General features: G+C 40.4%; 1 protein-coding gene across 1 annotated transcript in view; it reads left to right on the forward strand.

The window, feature by feature from the left end:
• lepr (leptin receptor) overlaps positions 1-15,680 on the forward strand; it is a 56,748-nt gene that overhangs the window by 3,914 nt on the left and 37,154 nt on the right. The window lies entirely within an intron of this gene.

The raw sequence follows: 15,680 nt of genomic DNA on the forward strand, positions 1-15,680 counted from the left end.
CAGGTAAGAGAGCTCATAGGAGTGTAGACAATTAAATTGGATGACACACAAGTTTGGCATAAAAGAACTGAGCACTCTCGTTCCTTCAGGCCTTTACTACTTTTCCCCCCCATATTTGTTTTCTCCAGGCAAACTGAAATAATAAAGCCACATGCAAATTATTTTCTGAAGTCTACTTGGTGTGGAAGTTGTGACATTACTGAAGACCGAGACCAGTAGCACAGACAGGGTGTGATTCTGTATCTGTTTAGATGTGAGCAAGCTGACAGTGTCATTAGCCGTAATGTGTTCCTGTTCAGGTTTTTCATATACACTTTCGTGAGAACAGGTTGGTGAGGCAGTCAGAAAAACAAAAGCTGATCAATTGTTCCTTATTTTTTTCCAAGGTGATTCTCAGAAAAAAAAACCCGAAGCTTGCGCGCTTGGCCCAAGTTTAGCTAATTACGGGATGTTACCAACTTGCATCTGGACCTAATGTGTGTTGTTAAAATGTTGCCGGCATACAAAACATCTCTCTGTTGGGTCCTTGTTTGTGCCACACTATTATCACTAATAGGACATATTATATCTATTATCTTTTCATGTACCCGTGCCATTAGGGGGTTATGCTCGTGCGCTGATTCACCACTAAACCACACCGTGTGCAGTGTGATAAATTATTATGATTTGCTCTACAGAATTATGGTCACATTAACATCAGCAACTCTAAAAAGAAAAAAAAGGAAAGTGGGCGGAAACATTAATTCGGACTTTCTGGTCAGCATACTAGCCAAAATCTGATCTGTGGTTCAACGCTACATAGCTCGTTGACAGACCGCATTGATTCACTCTTTTTTCCTTGCACTTCGCAGACACTGTTTCCCTTGTGAATTCATTTTTGGCAGGTGCTGGTTTCACATGCAGAATTGCAGTTGAGCAATGTCTCAGTTAATTCTGTAAAAGGTGGAAAATGTCGTCTCATAACAGATTTGTAAGCATGGTATATACTGTGTTTTCTTAAAGAAAATGCCAAGAAATACAGAAGAGAGTCAAGGCACTTGAAGAATGCTTTAATTTGTTAGACATGCTTGTTACATTTAGATCTCAAACCTTCGAATAGTGATACCTCAGCTTACGAACTTAATTGGTTCCCAGAAAGTGTAAGGCGAAAAGTTCATCTTCCAAACATTTATTTCCCATAAGAAACCATTAAAATGAGAATAATCCGTTCCCAGGTCCCCATAAAACATAATTTTCTACTAAATAAGCCTTAAAACTACACAAAATGTACCTTATTTTATGTATAATAAATCTGCTATTGTATTGACATTAAAGAAATAAACTGTACTGTATAATAAAGTTTTTACTTACATTTGTGATGGTCGTTGGTGATATCCGAGTAAAGTTGCCGTGCTTTCTCGGAGATAATACCCTCACTCACACTGTCCCCTGCTAGCTGTTTTTTGGTATTCCAAATTAACAGAAGTTTTTCACTCTCTTCTTTTGCCTGAGACCATTGCTTAGACAACACGGAAATACCCTTAGCCACACTCACCCTTAATAGCTTCCTTGTTCTTGAGGATGGTAGCAATGGTAGACTTAGCGGACTGGTACTGGGACGCTAAGTCACACAAACGCACACCTCGTTCGTGTTTTTCGATGATCTCCTTCTGCTTGACCGTAATTCTTTTGTGTCTTCTTCGGCTTAACACTAGCCTGTGGTGGCATCTTTTTTGGTCCCATCATATCAAAAGTACTCCACTCGATAACTAACCACGTGCACACTCAAAGAAAGGGGGTCAAGAAAACTAGTCCGCCAGCCACCGTGGCGCTGTGTGGTTTGGTTCGTCCGCCAAAAAGTACTTCATCAGCCAAGAGCATATGCTTGCGAATTTAATGTTCGGGAGGCGAAAGGTTTGTGAGCTAAAGCGTTCTTAATCTGAGGTATCACTGTACTTAGAACACAGGTGTCAAAGTCAAATCCTGGGGGCCAAATCTGACCCGGCCTGCGAAAGCAAATCAAACTTGTGAAATTCCATGATGCTTGCTTAAGTCCAAACCAAAATTTCAAATTGTCCCATGTACACCACAATTGTCAGGATTTGCAAGGTGGTGATGGCGGTTGTGGATCCCAAAAAGCAGGCAGGAGGGAGTAACGGGTTGTGTTTGACAAATCGTATTAAAATAAAGTCAACAGGGACAAAATCTAAAACGTTAAAATCATTTGAACAGAAAAAATACAAAGTATCAAAAGAAAACCAAGAGTAAACAAACACATGCACAGCATACAATGCACGCAATTGCATACAAAGAATACAACAATGACCTGACCACGAATGGTTGTGCCGGGAGTCCTTTTGAGTGTCACTGATTGGGAACGACCAGCACCTGCGAGGCAGCAGGCAGGGCTGACAGAGCTCCCGTTGGTCGCCAATCCGAACATGGCAGTCCGCCACTGAACGGGACGACCAGCACCTATGCAGGTGCAGGCGGGGCCGACAGCGCCGCCCGTTGGTCGCCAACCAGATCATGACCAAAATAACAGTCATTATTTTTTTACTTCAAAAGGGAAAACTACTGTAGTTATTCATTAATTTGTTGTGCACTCAATACGTAATATGTGAAGGGGGTTAAACATTCTAATGGCTTTCCCAAAATAATGTGGCACCACGGCAATAAAAGAGTTTGACACCTTTGGCTTAGAAGGTCTGACAATCAAGTAGACATTTCTTGTTTTGCTTGTAATCCAAATGTAAACTTTTTTGAAGCGTAAAAAAACTCCGGGCATGGAAAAATTTATATGAAATGAAAATTGCTTTACTTGACTTTCGCAGTGAATTGGACACTTTTAAACGTGCCACCTTTCACAATAAAAGGAAACGTGTTCATTTGTATAGCATGAGTAATTTAAGAAGTCCCATGCTGCTGTGAAATCGTTGAGTGTTTTGCCATCCATAGTTTGTATCACTTGACACAATGGCTGATGTCAGCACAGTAATAATGGTCTTTGACTGGTGTTTTTTGACAAGTGGTCTGCTCTAATGCTTCGAGGATGACTGTTACATCAACTTGCATTTTAGCTAGAAAAGCGTGTGACAGATAATGATTCAGCTGCACCATGGAAAATACATCATGCTGAAACGCTGTCAGCATTATACGGTGATTACTATGTGACAGGTTGCCCCGGTGTACTAGTGGTTCGCGTGCCGACCTCACAGTGCAGAAACACCAGATTCAATTCCAGCTCTGGCCTTTATGTGGACTTTCCACCGTGTGTTTTCTCCAACATTCTAAACATGCATGGCAGGCTGAGTGAACACTCTAAAATTGTCCGCAGGCGTGTGTGGTTATTCGACTTTCTGTACCCTGCGATTGGCTGGGCACCAGTTCAGGGTGTACCAAGTACCCGAAGACAGCTGGGACAGGCTCCAGCACGCCCCACGACTCTTGTAAGTGTCACGCTCTGCTCGGTGGTGATGACGGGTGCGGATCCCAAAAAGCAGGCAGGAGGGAGCAGGAGGTTGTTTGACAAATTGTATTAAAATAAAGGTCAGGAGGAACAATATGTAAAACATCAAAATCATCTGAACAGGAAAAAATACAAAGTATCAAAAGAAAACCAAGTGTAAGAGTCCGCCAAGGTTAAACAAACACATGCACAGCATACAATGCATGTGATTGCAGACAGCATGCAGCAAACATGCAGCAAACAATGAACCAACACCGGATGGTCGTGCCGGGTGTCCTTTTAAGTGTCAGTGATTAAGACGACCAGCACCTGCGAAGCTGCAGGCAGGGCTGACGTCGCTACCCGTTGGTCGCCAATCTGATCGGGACGACCAGCACCTGTGCAGGTGCAGGCGGCGCCAACAGCGCCCCCCGTTGGTCGCCAACCAGATCATGACAGTAAGGATAAAGCGGATCAAAAAAATTGATAGATGAATCGATACTACGTATATGACAAATACAAGTGTAAGACCAACAATGCATCTACAGTAGTGACCATTACCTCATGTGACCATGACCATTACTTAGAAGCAGTAAAATACAAAAATCAAACAAATGGTGGCATTACAAAAATTAATACATTGGTTCCCACTCAATGAATGATTGACTGGAAACAGAGTAACCATGCGGTTACTCTGCCTTCCCCGAGTCACCCAAATGGGACTCTTCAAGATCAACGGTGTTGAAAATGAGATGATATTAAACATTGTTACCTTACTTCACATTGCATCGACATGAATGAAAGTCCCTTAATTTCCACTGGAAAGGGTATGCTATATGGGCTACATGGGAATAAACTGAATGAGTTGAGGTACAGTATCTTTGAGACATCGATGAGAAGGTTTCTTCAGCCGTCATCTGTACAAAAGTGAAGGTTTCGGACGTTTCGCCTCCTATCCAGGAGGCTTCGTCAGCGAACTAAAGTCTGACTGGTCGTATCGGCCCCATTTATATATCCCTAATGTCCAGACCTGGTGGCGCCGGACACAGCTATGATAGGTCCCTACTCTCAGGTTGGGGGGGCGCGGGACCCCTCCCTGTGGCCCCACTGATTGTTCCTACATTCCTGACTAACGACTGGCCTATTACCACCACTCCCCCCGGTATCACCTCATCAGCATAACGACCCTCATCAGCATTGCGAAAGTTGCCTAACCTGTTTTGCCTGAGCAGGCTATTGTATGAACGATCCAAATTGAACCTCACCCCACCAGACCGGTTTAATGAAGGATTTTGTTGTTTTATAAGAATCGCTTCTTTTACCCCCCTTTCAAACCATCTATTTTCTTTCGCTAAGATTTTAACCTCATTGTCGTCAAATGAGTGGTTGCTAGCTTTTAGGTGCAAATGTACTGCCGATTGAGGCCCACTAGTATTATCCCTGCGATGTTGATAAAGTCTTTTTTTGAGAATTTGTTGAGTCTCCCCAATGTACTGCTCTTTACAATTTTCATTCTTAAAATGTATGGAATAAACTACATTACTTTGTTTTTCATTTGGTAGCCTATCTTTTGAATGCACTAATTTTTGCCTTAACGTGTTTATCGGTTTGAAATAAGTAGGAATTTTATGTTGCCAAAGGACTCTTTGTAATTTTTCAGAAATTCCTTTTGTACAGATGACGGCTGAAGAAACCTTCTCATCGATGGACCACTCCTGTACGACTGAGAGCTTACACAGACGTATCTTTGAGACAGTATTTTCAAAATAGCACTGAGTCCATGAGTCTGTCAAATACAATACAATCTCACGCTGTAATATGGAAATACATACACACGCACACACACACAAAGTGAGATTGGGAAGGAAAGCCAATTGGTTAACCACCTTTGTAACAAAACAAATGTCTTATTTAAACCAGAACGTCTCTAAAATGTCAATTATGCATTTATGTATGAGATGATTCACATGCTAATTTTACATTGCATCATTTTCACACAAACGTTGCATAGCACCGGGATGACGTCCTACCTAGAGTGCACAGGATGATGTCATTTGAGTGGATGATGTCATCGCCTTGCCCAGAGAGTTGCCGCTCAAGGGTGTTTCCCTTGTTGCTTTTTCCTGCTCTTCATTGGTCATTGAATGTCACATTCCAAGCAGCTATTATATTATATTATGTATTTATGTTCAACTGTGTAAATTTGATAGAATAGGTAAATACGGTATAAATATAGGTTTATTTACATTGATCACCAGAAGAGTTGCTACGTAAAATACTAGAGTATTGCATTTGCCTTTTAAACGCAGCAAAATTGAATTCTACTGATGCAAAACTTTGTGTGGATACACAAATCAAATATAGTCACAATTTAGTGAGCAATTATTTGATGAGAACAAAAATAGCCAATCAAGGCAAATATATGACTTTTCTGGATAAATAATTCAATTCACTTCACAATTAGATTACACTGTATTGTATAGGGCGGCCCGGTAGTCGAGTGGTTAGCACGCCGGCTTCACAGTGCAGAGGTCGCCGGGTCCTCCGGTTTCCTCCCACATTCCAAAAACATGCAAGGCAGGCAGATTGCATGCTCCAAATTGTCCTTAGGTGTGAGTGGGAGAGTGACTGTTGTTTGTCTCTGTGTGCCCTGCGATTGGCTGGTAACCAATTTAGGGTGTCCCCCGCCTTGTGCCCGAAGACAGCTGGGATAGGCTCCAGCACCCCCCGCGACCCTAGTGAGGAATAAGCGGTACGGAAAATTAATGGATGTATTATATAGATGATATATTGCGGTACTGAAGCAACAGTAGAGCATCTAGCAACAGTATAGGACTGACACCGGGGCTAAAATAATGTTTCTTGCCATCATTTGATTGTGAAATTAATGTAGATTGTCGACCCATAATGATGCAGCTCGGAGGGATAGATTTGCATGAATGAAGATCTTCCCTTTCACACAGCACAGTGGCACATTGTTTTTATGTCATAAAGTTTTTGATTTTGAGGCATCCTGTAAAGTTTACAGGATTGTACCTCTGTTTACAGTGTAAACAGGGGTACAATGCTTGTGGGCGGAGGCCTGCTGGGTGACTGGTGCGCACGTCCTCTTCACAGTGCAGAGGTGCGGGCTTCTATTCCAGCGAAGGCCTTCCTGTGTAGAGTTTGCATGTTCTACCCATGCCTGCGGGGTTTTTTCTGCGTATTCCGGTTTTCTCCCATATTCCAAAATAATGCATGGCAGGATGATGGAGCAGAATTGTTCATCTGTGTGATTGGCTGCCAGTGACTGGCAACCAGTACAGGGTGTACCCTACCTATTGCCCAATGACAGCTGGGATGGGCTACACCACAGTCCCCAACCTTTGCGAGGATAAGAAAATGGTTGGAATGTTAGGATGGAAGCTTGTAGGCTATTAGTAACATTCCTTCCTTCCAGACAGCGGAAGGAGGAGACATTTGGAAAGCAAAATTAACTTCAGTGTGTCCATCCAGTACGTTCACATCTGGATGGATTTTTTTTCCACTCAAGCGGCTTAAAATCACTTCACTGGATAGTTGGTTTATTTTGCATATTTGGAAAGCATTTGACTCTTCACTTCAAATGATTACTGTATAAATGTCTACATTCATGAAGTAAAGTGCTTCTTTTTAAGCAGTTATTGAAGTGAAGTACATCTACTTCTTGATGAGGTTTGTCTAATGTGGTATACTGAAAACATGTACTCAATATACTCATTTTTTGACTTGTTTCATCACTCACAGTATACCCGAGTAATGAGGTCAGATACTGTATGCCGTATTCACCATGACTTCAATTGAATACCGGTAGTTAAAAACATTTATTCCAAATTTACCAAGTTGCAAATAAATATTGTATCTATGGTAATCAATCCACCCGTTTTATATAGAAATTGTGCTCATTAGGGTCACAAATGAGATATGGCTTATACAAGCTTACTTTGGCCAAGATGCGGTTCTGAGTACACCCTGGATTGTTACCATCTTAAAAACTGCATGTTTTTACAATTTTTTTGTTGTCATCCAGTTGCTGATATTAGTAAAGCTATAGGAGTAAGCAGTGAGGTAGCAATTCCAGAGATTTAGTTTCTCTGTAGAGCACAGGTTTCAAAGCCAAGGCCCTGGGCCCAGATCTGGCAGGCCATGCCGTTTTATGTGGCCTGCAAAACCAAATCAAGCATGTCAAGTTCCATGATGCGTACTAAAGTCTAAATCAAAATTTCAAATTGTCATAATTAATCCACAATAATAGCATCTTTTCTTGACTTCTAATTTTAAAAGTAATTATTCATTGATTTGTTGTGTGCTGTATATTCAATATGTAAACATTTGTATGGTTTCCCAAAATCCATCACGGCCCTGAACTGTAGTTACAATGTGGCCCGCGACAAAAACGAATTTGACACTTTTGTGGTAGAGCAACATAAAAGATTTAAAAAAAGTGATAATATTGAGTGGGCAAATATATATGTATATTTTTTGTGCAAGCTTTCAAATTGAGTATTGTACATGTTTTTTTTACTTTTATTAATCTTTTTTAGTTATTTGAACACATCTGTAGCCGAATTATCGAGAATGTGACAACAGTACTTTTGTCACCTGGTAACCTTGCTGTCAAAACATAGTGAACAAACATGTGAGTACGTTATACAGCTGTAAAACACAACAAATACAACATGTGTTTTGTAATCTGCCTTGAAATTTAATGTCTGAAGCAGACTTGAGACGTTACCGGTGAAAATGCGAATCTCCGAGGTTCCGTTAATGAATCTTCGTGGGATCCACCCAGTTTTGTGACGTCACTGTACCGCTTCCCTTCAGCTGGACTGCTTGGCTCAGCTCTGTTTGGAATCGAGACGCGGAGGCGGGTGGAGAGAATTTAACATCATAGCAACCGTCAACACTTAAACTTCAGTAGTTTTCACGCCTTTAGTGAGGATTTAAAACTTGAGAGGAACTAACCGAACAAGACCAGAAGAGCAACCTGCTGATGTAAGAACAAATTGTTATTCCTCCGACATTGTTTTGTTGCGCTCTTTATTGTCACACGCTGGTTTAAATTCCTTTTCTCTGCTCTCTGTCCCACTGACATTTGAATTTGGCTTCCACTTTTTGTGAATTTTCATAGATTATTTTTGTTATAACTTTACTAATGTGAGAAACAAAGGGTAAGTATGTGATTTGTAATCTACATAAATATAAAAAAATCTGATTCGTCTTGTACTACAACTACTACGACTAAAAAAAATCCACTTTCTTGATAGATTTTAGATTCTTCATTGGGAGTTAATTGCTTTTCTCATATTATTGAACATTTTTGTCGGACATATTTGGTGGTGATGTTGAAAATCATCATGAAGAGTTAGTGGAACTGATCGGGACCAAACAGAGAAACCATTCCCCCGTTTTCACCAAGCAGCATTTTCCCACTGGCAGGAGGCGAGTCAGACCATTGGTTGGCAAAAAAACCTTCACAGGACAGGAACCATGATCTTACTTTTCACGTGGAAAATACACATGGTGCAAGTGTTTCACTTGTGCCTAATGTAATAATGTAGTTTCCAAAGACGATTAAATTAAAATAAGATGTGTACCATTAAAAAGTAGACGGGCTGATGGTGTCCTTTTAGTCTTCAGCTGGATTTGAATGCAGTCGTAAATGTTTGGTTGTTTTTTATGCATTTTTTGATGGACTGTTAGCTATCAGAGTGGATTCCACCAACTCTAAATGGGGGAAGTCGAATCGAATACGGATGAGTGGTTACAGAATGCATAAATGCAACAAGATTTGCTTATGACTATCTTATCTTTTTTTGTCTTTCTGCTGATATACAATGCTGTCAAAAGTTAATGTTTGAGATTTTAGTCTTTGTGTCATTGCCTGTAGTAATAGCTACCATGACATGTGCATATTACAATGTTGGTATTGCAAACCCAAAATCTGAAACACATTGCAGTTTTTAGCAATTACATTAGTGTCTGAAATTCATGACAAAATGTTAGCGGACACCCGAGCAGACAACTCTGAAAAGTTGCCTGCCCGGCCATAAAGTTACTTGCCCATTTTTCACAACTTGAAACACAATAAGACGACTAATCACTCAAAAAAAAAACATTGTTGCGAAGTATAAAGGATTTTTTAAATCAAGGAAGTCCCTACCACGAATGCTCCCTTGCTTAATTTATGGTAAATATCACTTGCTGAAGATTTTGCTCCAGTTGTCCTTTGTCGTCACGGTGCACAACGCAATGTTTGCGTTGCGTTGCATTGTCTGCTTAAAGCCCCGTGGCCTCTTCTTTCTAAGCGGCTTTCAAAGCGCTCAAGTACACTTTTCTGTCACGGTGTAGTCCGAAGCACGAAACAGGCTTATGATTGGCTGCCGTGCTTAGTATGCAAATTGCCAAACGAACATGCGTTTGGCAATTTTTTGGGGGGCATTCGTACTATACTGTGACTGAAAAGTGTACTTGAAAGTTTTGAAAGCTTAGAAAGAGGATTCCACATGGCTTGTAGCGGTTTGTTTGTAGCTTTTGCTTTATTGAATAAAATAAACATTTGATTTGAAAATAATAATACTATTTTTTTTTCTTGACGAAGTTGTCGGCCACCCGGGCCGAGACATTTTGAAAGTTGTACGCCCGACGTAAAAGTTGTATGCCTCGGGCCTCCGGGCAGACGTTATGTCAAACACTGATTGGATACTCAGCGTCAGTGGTCTTCTCAAGCCATGTCACTTCACCACGTCTCTTGGAAAAGTAATTGCAGAAATTGGCACCGCATGGCTTTTCATAACATTCTCTTTGGGACATCTGGAGAATGTGAAATAACTGATGCCATTGTATCATGGTAATTTGGACTGAAATGGCTGCCACTTCTCTTCCAAAGCAGCCTGTGTTGTGTGTAACACACTGCCATCTGACATCTTCGATTTTAACACATTCACAAATACTCAAATGAAGTGATCGCATTTCACATGTTTTTGGGGATGCTTTCCAGTCTCGCGTTAACCGAATTAATCATTGTGTGCACTTACCATTTTTTTCCTGTTCAATTAAAGCAAATACTTTTGAATTGACATTGGGTTTCCTCCACAATGTTCTGATCCAATTTCAAAGCATTCCTTGTTCATCGTGATGACCTTTGTGGAGAAAACGGTTAAATAATCTCAAATCCCTTTTCTTGTTTATGCAGTAAAAGTGAGAAAAATCCAGCAAAACCATGTCCACGCTTTGAACACAGCAATGTAAGTAACGACACATAGATGAGAAGGTTTCTTCAGCTGTCATCTGCACAAAAGTGAAGGTTTTGGACGTTTCGCCTCCTATCCAAGAGACTTCGTCAGCGAACTAAAGTCTGACTGGTCGTATCGGCCCCATTTATATATCCCTAATGTCCAGACCTGGTGGCGCCAGACACAGCTATGATAGGTCCCTACTCTCAGGTTGGGGGGGGGCGCGGGACCCCTCCCTGTGGCCCCACTGATTGTTCCTACATTCCTGACTAACGACTGGCCTATTACCCCCACTCCCCCCGGAATCACCTCATCAGCATAACGACCCTCATCAGCATTGCGAAAGTTGCCTAACCTGTTTTGCCTGAGCAGGCTATTGTATGAACGATCCAAATTGAACCTCACCCCACCAGACCGGTTTAATGAAGGATTTTGTTGTTTTATAAGAATCGCTTCTTTTACCCCCCTTTCAAACCATCTATGTTCTTTCGCTAAGATTTTAACCTCATTGTCGTCAAATGAGTGGTTGCTAGCTTTTAGGTGCAAATGTACTGCCGATTGAGGCCCACTAGTATTATCCCTGCGATGTTGATAAAGTCTTTTTTTTGAGAATTTGTTGAGTCTCCCCAATATACTGCTCTTTACAATTTTCATTCTTACAATGTATGGAATAAACTATTTTACTTTGTTTTTCATTTGGTAGCCTATCTTTTGGATGCACTAATTTTTGCCTTAACATGTTTATCGGTTTGAAATAAGTAGGAATTTTATGTTGCCAAAGGACTCTTTGTAATTTTTCAGAAACTCCTGCAATGTACGGTACTGCTACTCCTCTCCTTTTAGAATCTTGAGAATTATTGGTTTTGTTCGCTATTCTTTCTTTCTGACATTTGTTGAATGACCACTGAGGGTACCCACAGTTAGTGAGTGCTCTCCTGATATGTTTTGACTCCTTTTCTCTACCTTCAATCCAAGAAGGCTAGTTGGTTCTCTTGAATGTCCTCACGAGTAAATTTAATGTTGAAATCTACAGAGTTGAGATGATCTGTGAAGGATTGAATTTCTTGTTTCTTAATTATGACAAAAGTATCGTCCACATATCTAAACCAGTGTCTAGGTTTTGTCCCTGGGAAGGATGTGACATTGCCTTCTTGGATTGTAAAGTAATTATAAAAGAGGACAGAGCGCTAAAAACAGAAGTCTTTAGGAAGGCTCCGCACACTGACCAATACTTACTTTTTGACTCTAACCACCCTTTACAACATAAACTAGGAGTTATCAGAAACCTCCAGCATAGGGCTAAACTAATACCAACTAGCACTGAAGGTCTCCCCAATATACTGCTCTTTACAATTTTCATTCTTACAATGTATGGAATAAACTATTTTACTTTGTTTTTCATTTGGTAGCCTATCTTTTGGATGCACTAATTTTTGCCTTAACATGTTTATCGGTTTGAAATAAGTAGGAATTTTATGTTGCCAAAGGACTCTTTTTAATTTTTCAGAAACTCCTGCAATGTACGGTACTGCTACTCCTCTCCTTTTAGAATCTTGAGAATTATTGGTTTCGTTCGCTATTCTTTCTTTCTGACATTTGTTGAATGACCACTGAGGGTACCCACAGTTAGTGAGTGCTCTCCTGATATGTTTTGACTCCTTTTCTCTACCTTCAGTGCTAGTTGGTATTAGTTTAGCCCTATGCTGGAGGGTTCTGATAACTCCTAGTTTATGTTGTAAAGGGTGGTTAGAGTCAAAAAGTAAGTATTGGTCAGTGTGCGGAGCCTTCCTAAAGACTTCTGTTTTTAGCGCTCTGTCCTCTTTTATAATTACTTTACAATCCAAGAAGGCAATGTCACATCCTTCCCAGGGACAAAACCTAGACACTGGTTTAGATATGTGGACGATACTTTTGTCATAATTAAGAAACAAGAAATTCAATCCTTCACAGATCATCTCAACTCTGTAGATTTCAACATTAAATTTACTCGTGAGGACATTCAAGAGAACCAACTAGCCTTCTTGGATTGAAGGTAGAGAAAAGGAGTCAAAACATATCAGGAGAGCACTCACTAACTGTGGGTACCCTCAGTGGTCATTCAACAAATGTCAGAAAGAAAGAATAGCGAACAAAACCAATAATTCTCAAGATTCTAAAAGGAGAGGAGTAGCAGTACCGTACATTGCAGGAGTTTCTGAAAAATTACAAAGAGTCCTTTGGCAACATAAAATTCCTACTTATTTCAAACCGATAAACACGTTAAGGCAAAAATTAGTGCATCCAAAAGATAGGCTACCAAATGAAAAACAAAGTAATGTAGTTTATTCCATACATTGTAAGAATGAAAATTGTAAAGAGCAGTATATTGGGGAGACTCAACAAATTCTCAAAAAAAAGACTTTATCAACATCGCAGGGATAATACTAGTGGGCCTCAATCGGCAGTACATTTGCACCTAAAAGCTAGCAACCACTCATTTGACGACAATGAGGTTAAAATCTTAGCGAAAGAACATAGATGGTTTGAAAGGGGGGTAAAAGAAGCGATTCTTATAAAACAACAAAATCCTTCATTAAACCGGTCTGGTGGGGTGAGATTCAATTTGGATCGTTCATACAATAGCCTGCTCAGGCAAAACAGGTTAGGCAACTTTCGCAATGCTGATGAGGGTCGTTATGCTGATGAGGTGATTCCGGGGGGGAGTGGGGGTAATAGGCCAGTCGTTAGTCAGGAATGTAGGAACAATCAGTGGGGCCACAGGGAGGGGTCCCCCCCCCCCCCCAACCTGAGAGTAGGGACCTATCATAGCTGTGTCCGGCGCCACCAGGCCTGGACATTAGGGATATATAAATGGGGACGATACGACCACTCAGACTTTAGTTCGCTGACGAAGCCTCTTGGATAGGAGGCGAAACGTCCGAAACCTTCACTCTTGTACAGATGACGGCTGAAGAAACCTTTTCATCGATGGACCACTCCTGTACGACTGAGAGCTTACACAGACGTAACGACACATAGTCATCACCATCAGTGGGATCTTACTGTGAAAATGAACTCATTCGGTGTGAAAGCATGACTGTGCGGACTGCCTACAGAGGGTGGCTTTAAAACAGCATCTGACATCATGAGTTTGATAAGGGACAAGGGAGAAGGGTGGAAATTAGTACCTGATAACATCGGTCTGTGAAAACAAGACCAAAGCAATTGACTGCATACTACCTGATAAAAATATGGAACAATAAAGCCGGAATTATATACCGTATTTTTCAGTTTATAAATCGCACCGGATTATAAAGCGCACCCCCAATGAATGGTGTATTTTCAAACTTTTTCCATATACATACAGTGATACCTCTGTTTTCGACCATAATCTGTTTCAGCAACCTGTTCGAAAACCGATTTGTTCAAAAACCGAAACATCACTTTCCATTAAAATCAATGTAAAAAAATCTTAATCCATTCAAAGTCTAGAAAACAGCTTTGTAACTATTTCATCGCATAATATAAAAACTTAATAATAGAGCAGGTCATGTGTAAAATTCTATAAAAACTAACTTTTATTTTCACCAATTTTTAACATCAACATTAAGATCTGCATAAAAAGCTCTCTATCTGTCTGCCACGGGGCGTGTTGGCACCTATCCCAGCTGTCTTTGGGCAAACCAACTTTTCAAACCATTCTCTGCTTGCTTTAAAATTATACTATTCAGGAGATCTTAACCAAATATGTCCGCATTTTTGCAAAAATAAAACAACAACAATATTAATACGTCGATCAGGAAGTGACATATAAGGAAGGTAGGGTAGTCGAGTGATGCATTCAGATGCACTCAGATTGGTTGAGAATCAAATTTCGGTTGTATATCGGGGCATAAAAAATATGACATTTTTGGTTGAAAACCGAATGGGATGAGAACCGAGACGTTCAAAAACCGAGGTTTGACTATATAAGGTGCACTGGACTGGAGCTTTGAAGGCTTGTCTATTATTGCAGTATATGATTATGATAAATTTCAAGTCCATCATAGAATCAGCAATCATCATATTTACTTGATCAAATATGTCTCAAATGAGTTTGGCAAATAGTTCAAGTCAACATATTGATGCTTTACTTTTGTTTCTGTGGATTGTGTGGTGGAGGAAATGTTTCTGTGTCTCAGTGTGTTATTTTTATTTGTAAAACAGACTTCTAATATTTGTTTTCGAACGTCCGCCGTCACACCGCAGATCCAACGGTGTCTGTCTGCTCTTAATCGCTTTTGGAATTGGACTCTCCTTTGGAGCCTCTCATAAGGGATCAAACTGTCCTATGCTTGTCAGAGTTTGACATTACATCGTACTATAGTAGTTAAAAAAAATCAACAAGAGGATACAAATTATTATGGCTCATTAAGCGAAAATTGACACTATTTTTTCTGACATGAAAATGATCATTCACACAGAATTTTGTTGAAATGTGTCATCAACAGACTGTTGATGACACATTTCTGTCAGTCATCTTGCTCGCCGCTCGGCTAGTGTAAGCACACATACGCACTAGTGATGGAGTTTTCGTATGGTTTTATTGTTATGTGCTTTGTTTTATTGTTTTTATTGTAAAGTGTCCTTGGGTGTTTTGAAAGGCGCTTGAAATTAAATGTATTAATTAATTAATATTTTGTTTTAGTTTTTGAGACCCGTTTAACTCAACTACAGCTATTCCCGAATTCATCCGGGAATTGAAAATATGACGTTGAGCGCTATTCCTGAATTTGTTCAGGTTTTGGTTTTCTTGCGGGGGGGAGGGTGCCGATAAAGCACTGGTCAGACCTCCGGCAATGTTTTTCCCTTCCATGTGGGGGCAACATTTGCCTTTTGTACAGCCACCCCCACTTGCACCTCATATTACTCCAGACCCATATAACCTAGGAATTGACTGTTTTTTTCTGATGAAAGAAGAGAGTCTAAGGTTTCTTACGCTGCATTCAATGTTTATATTCTGTATCTTAAAACTCAATAAT

The sequence above is a fragment of the Hippocampus bargibanti genome, linkage group LG07, assembly GCF_051943395.1.
Source record: "Hippocampus bargibanti isolate YZ-2025 linkage group LG07, ASM5194339v1, whole genome shotgun sequence".
Taxonomy (NCBI): Eukaryota; Metazoa; Chordata; class Actinopteri; order Syngnathiformes; family Syngnathidae; genus Hippocampus; species Hippocampus bargibanti.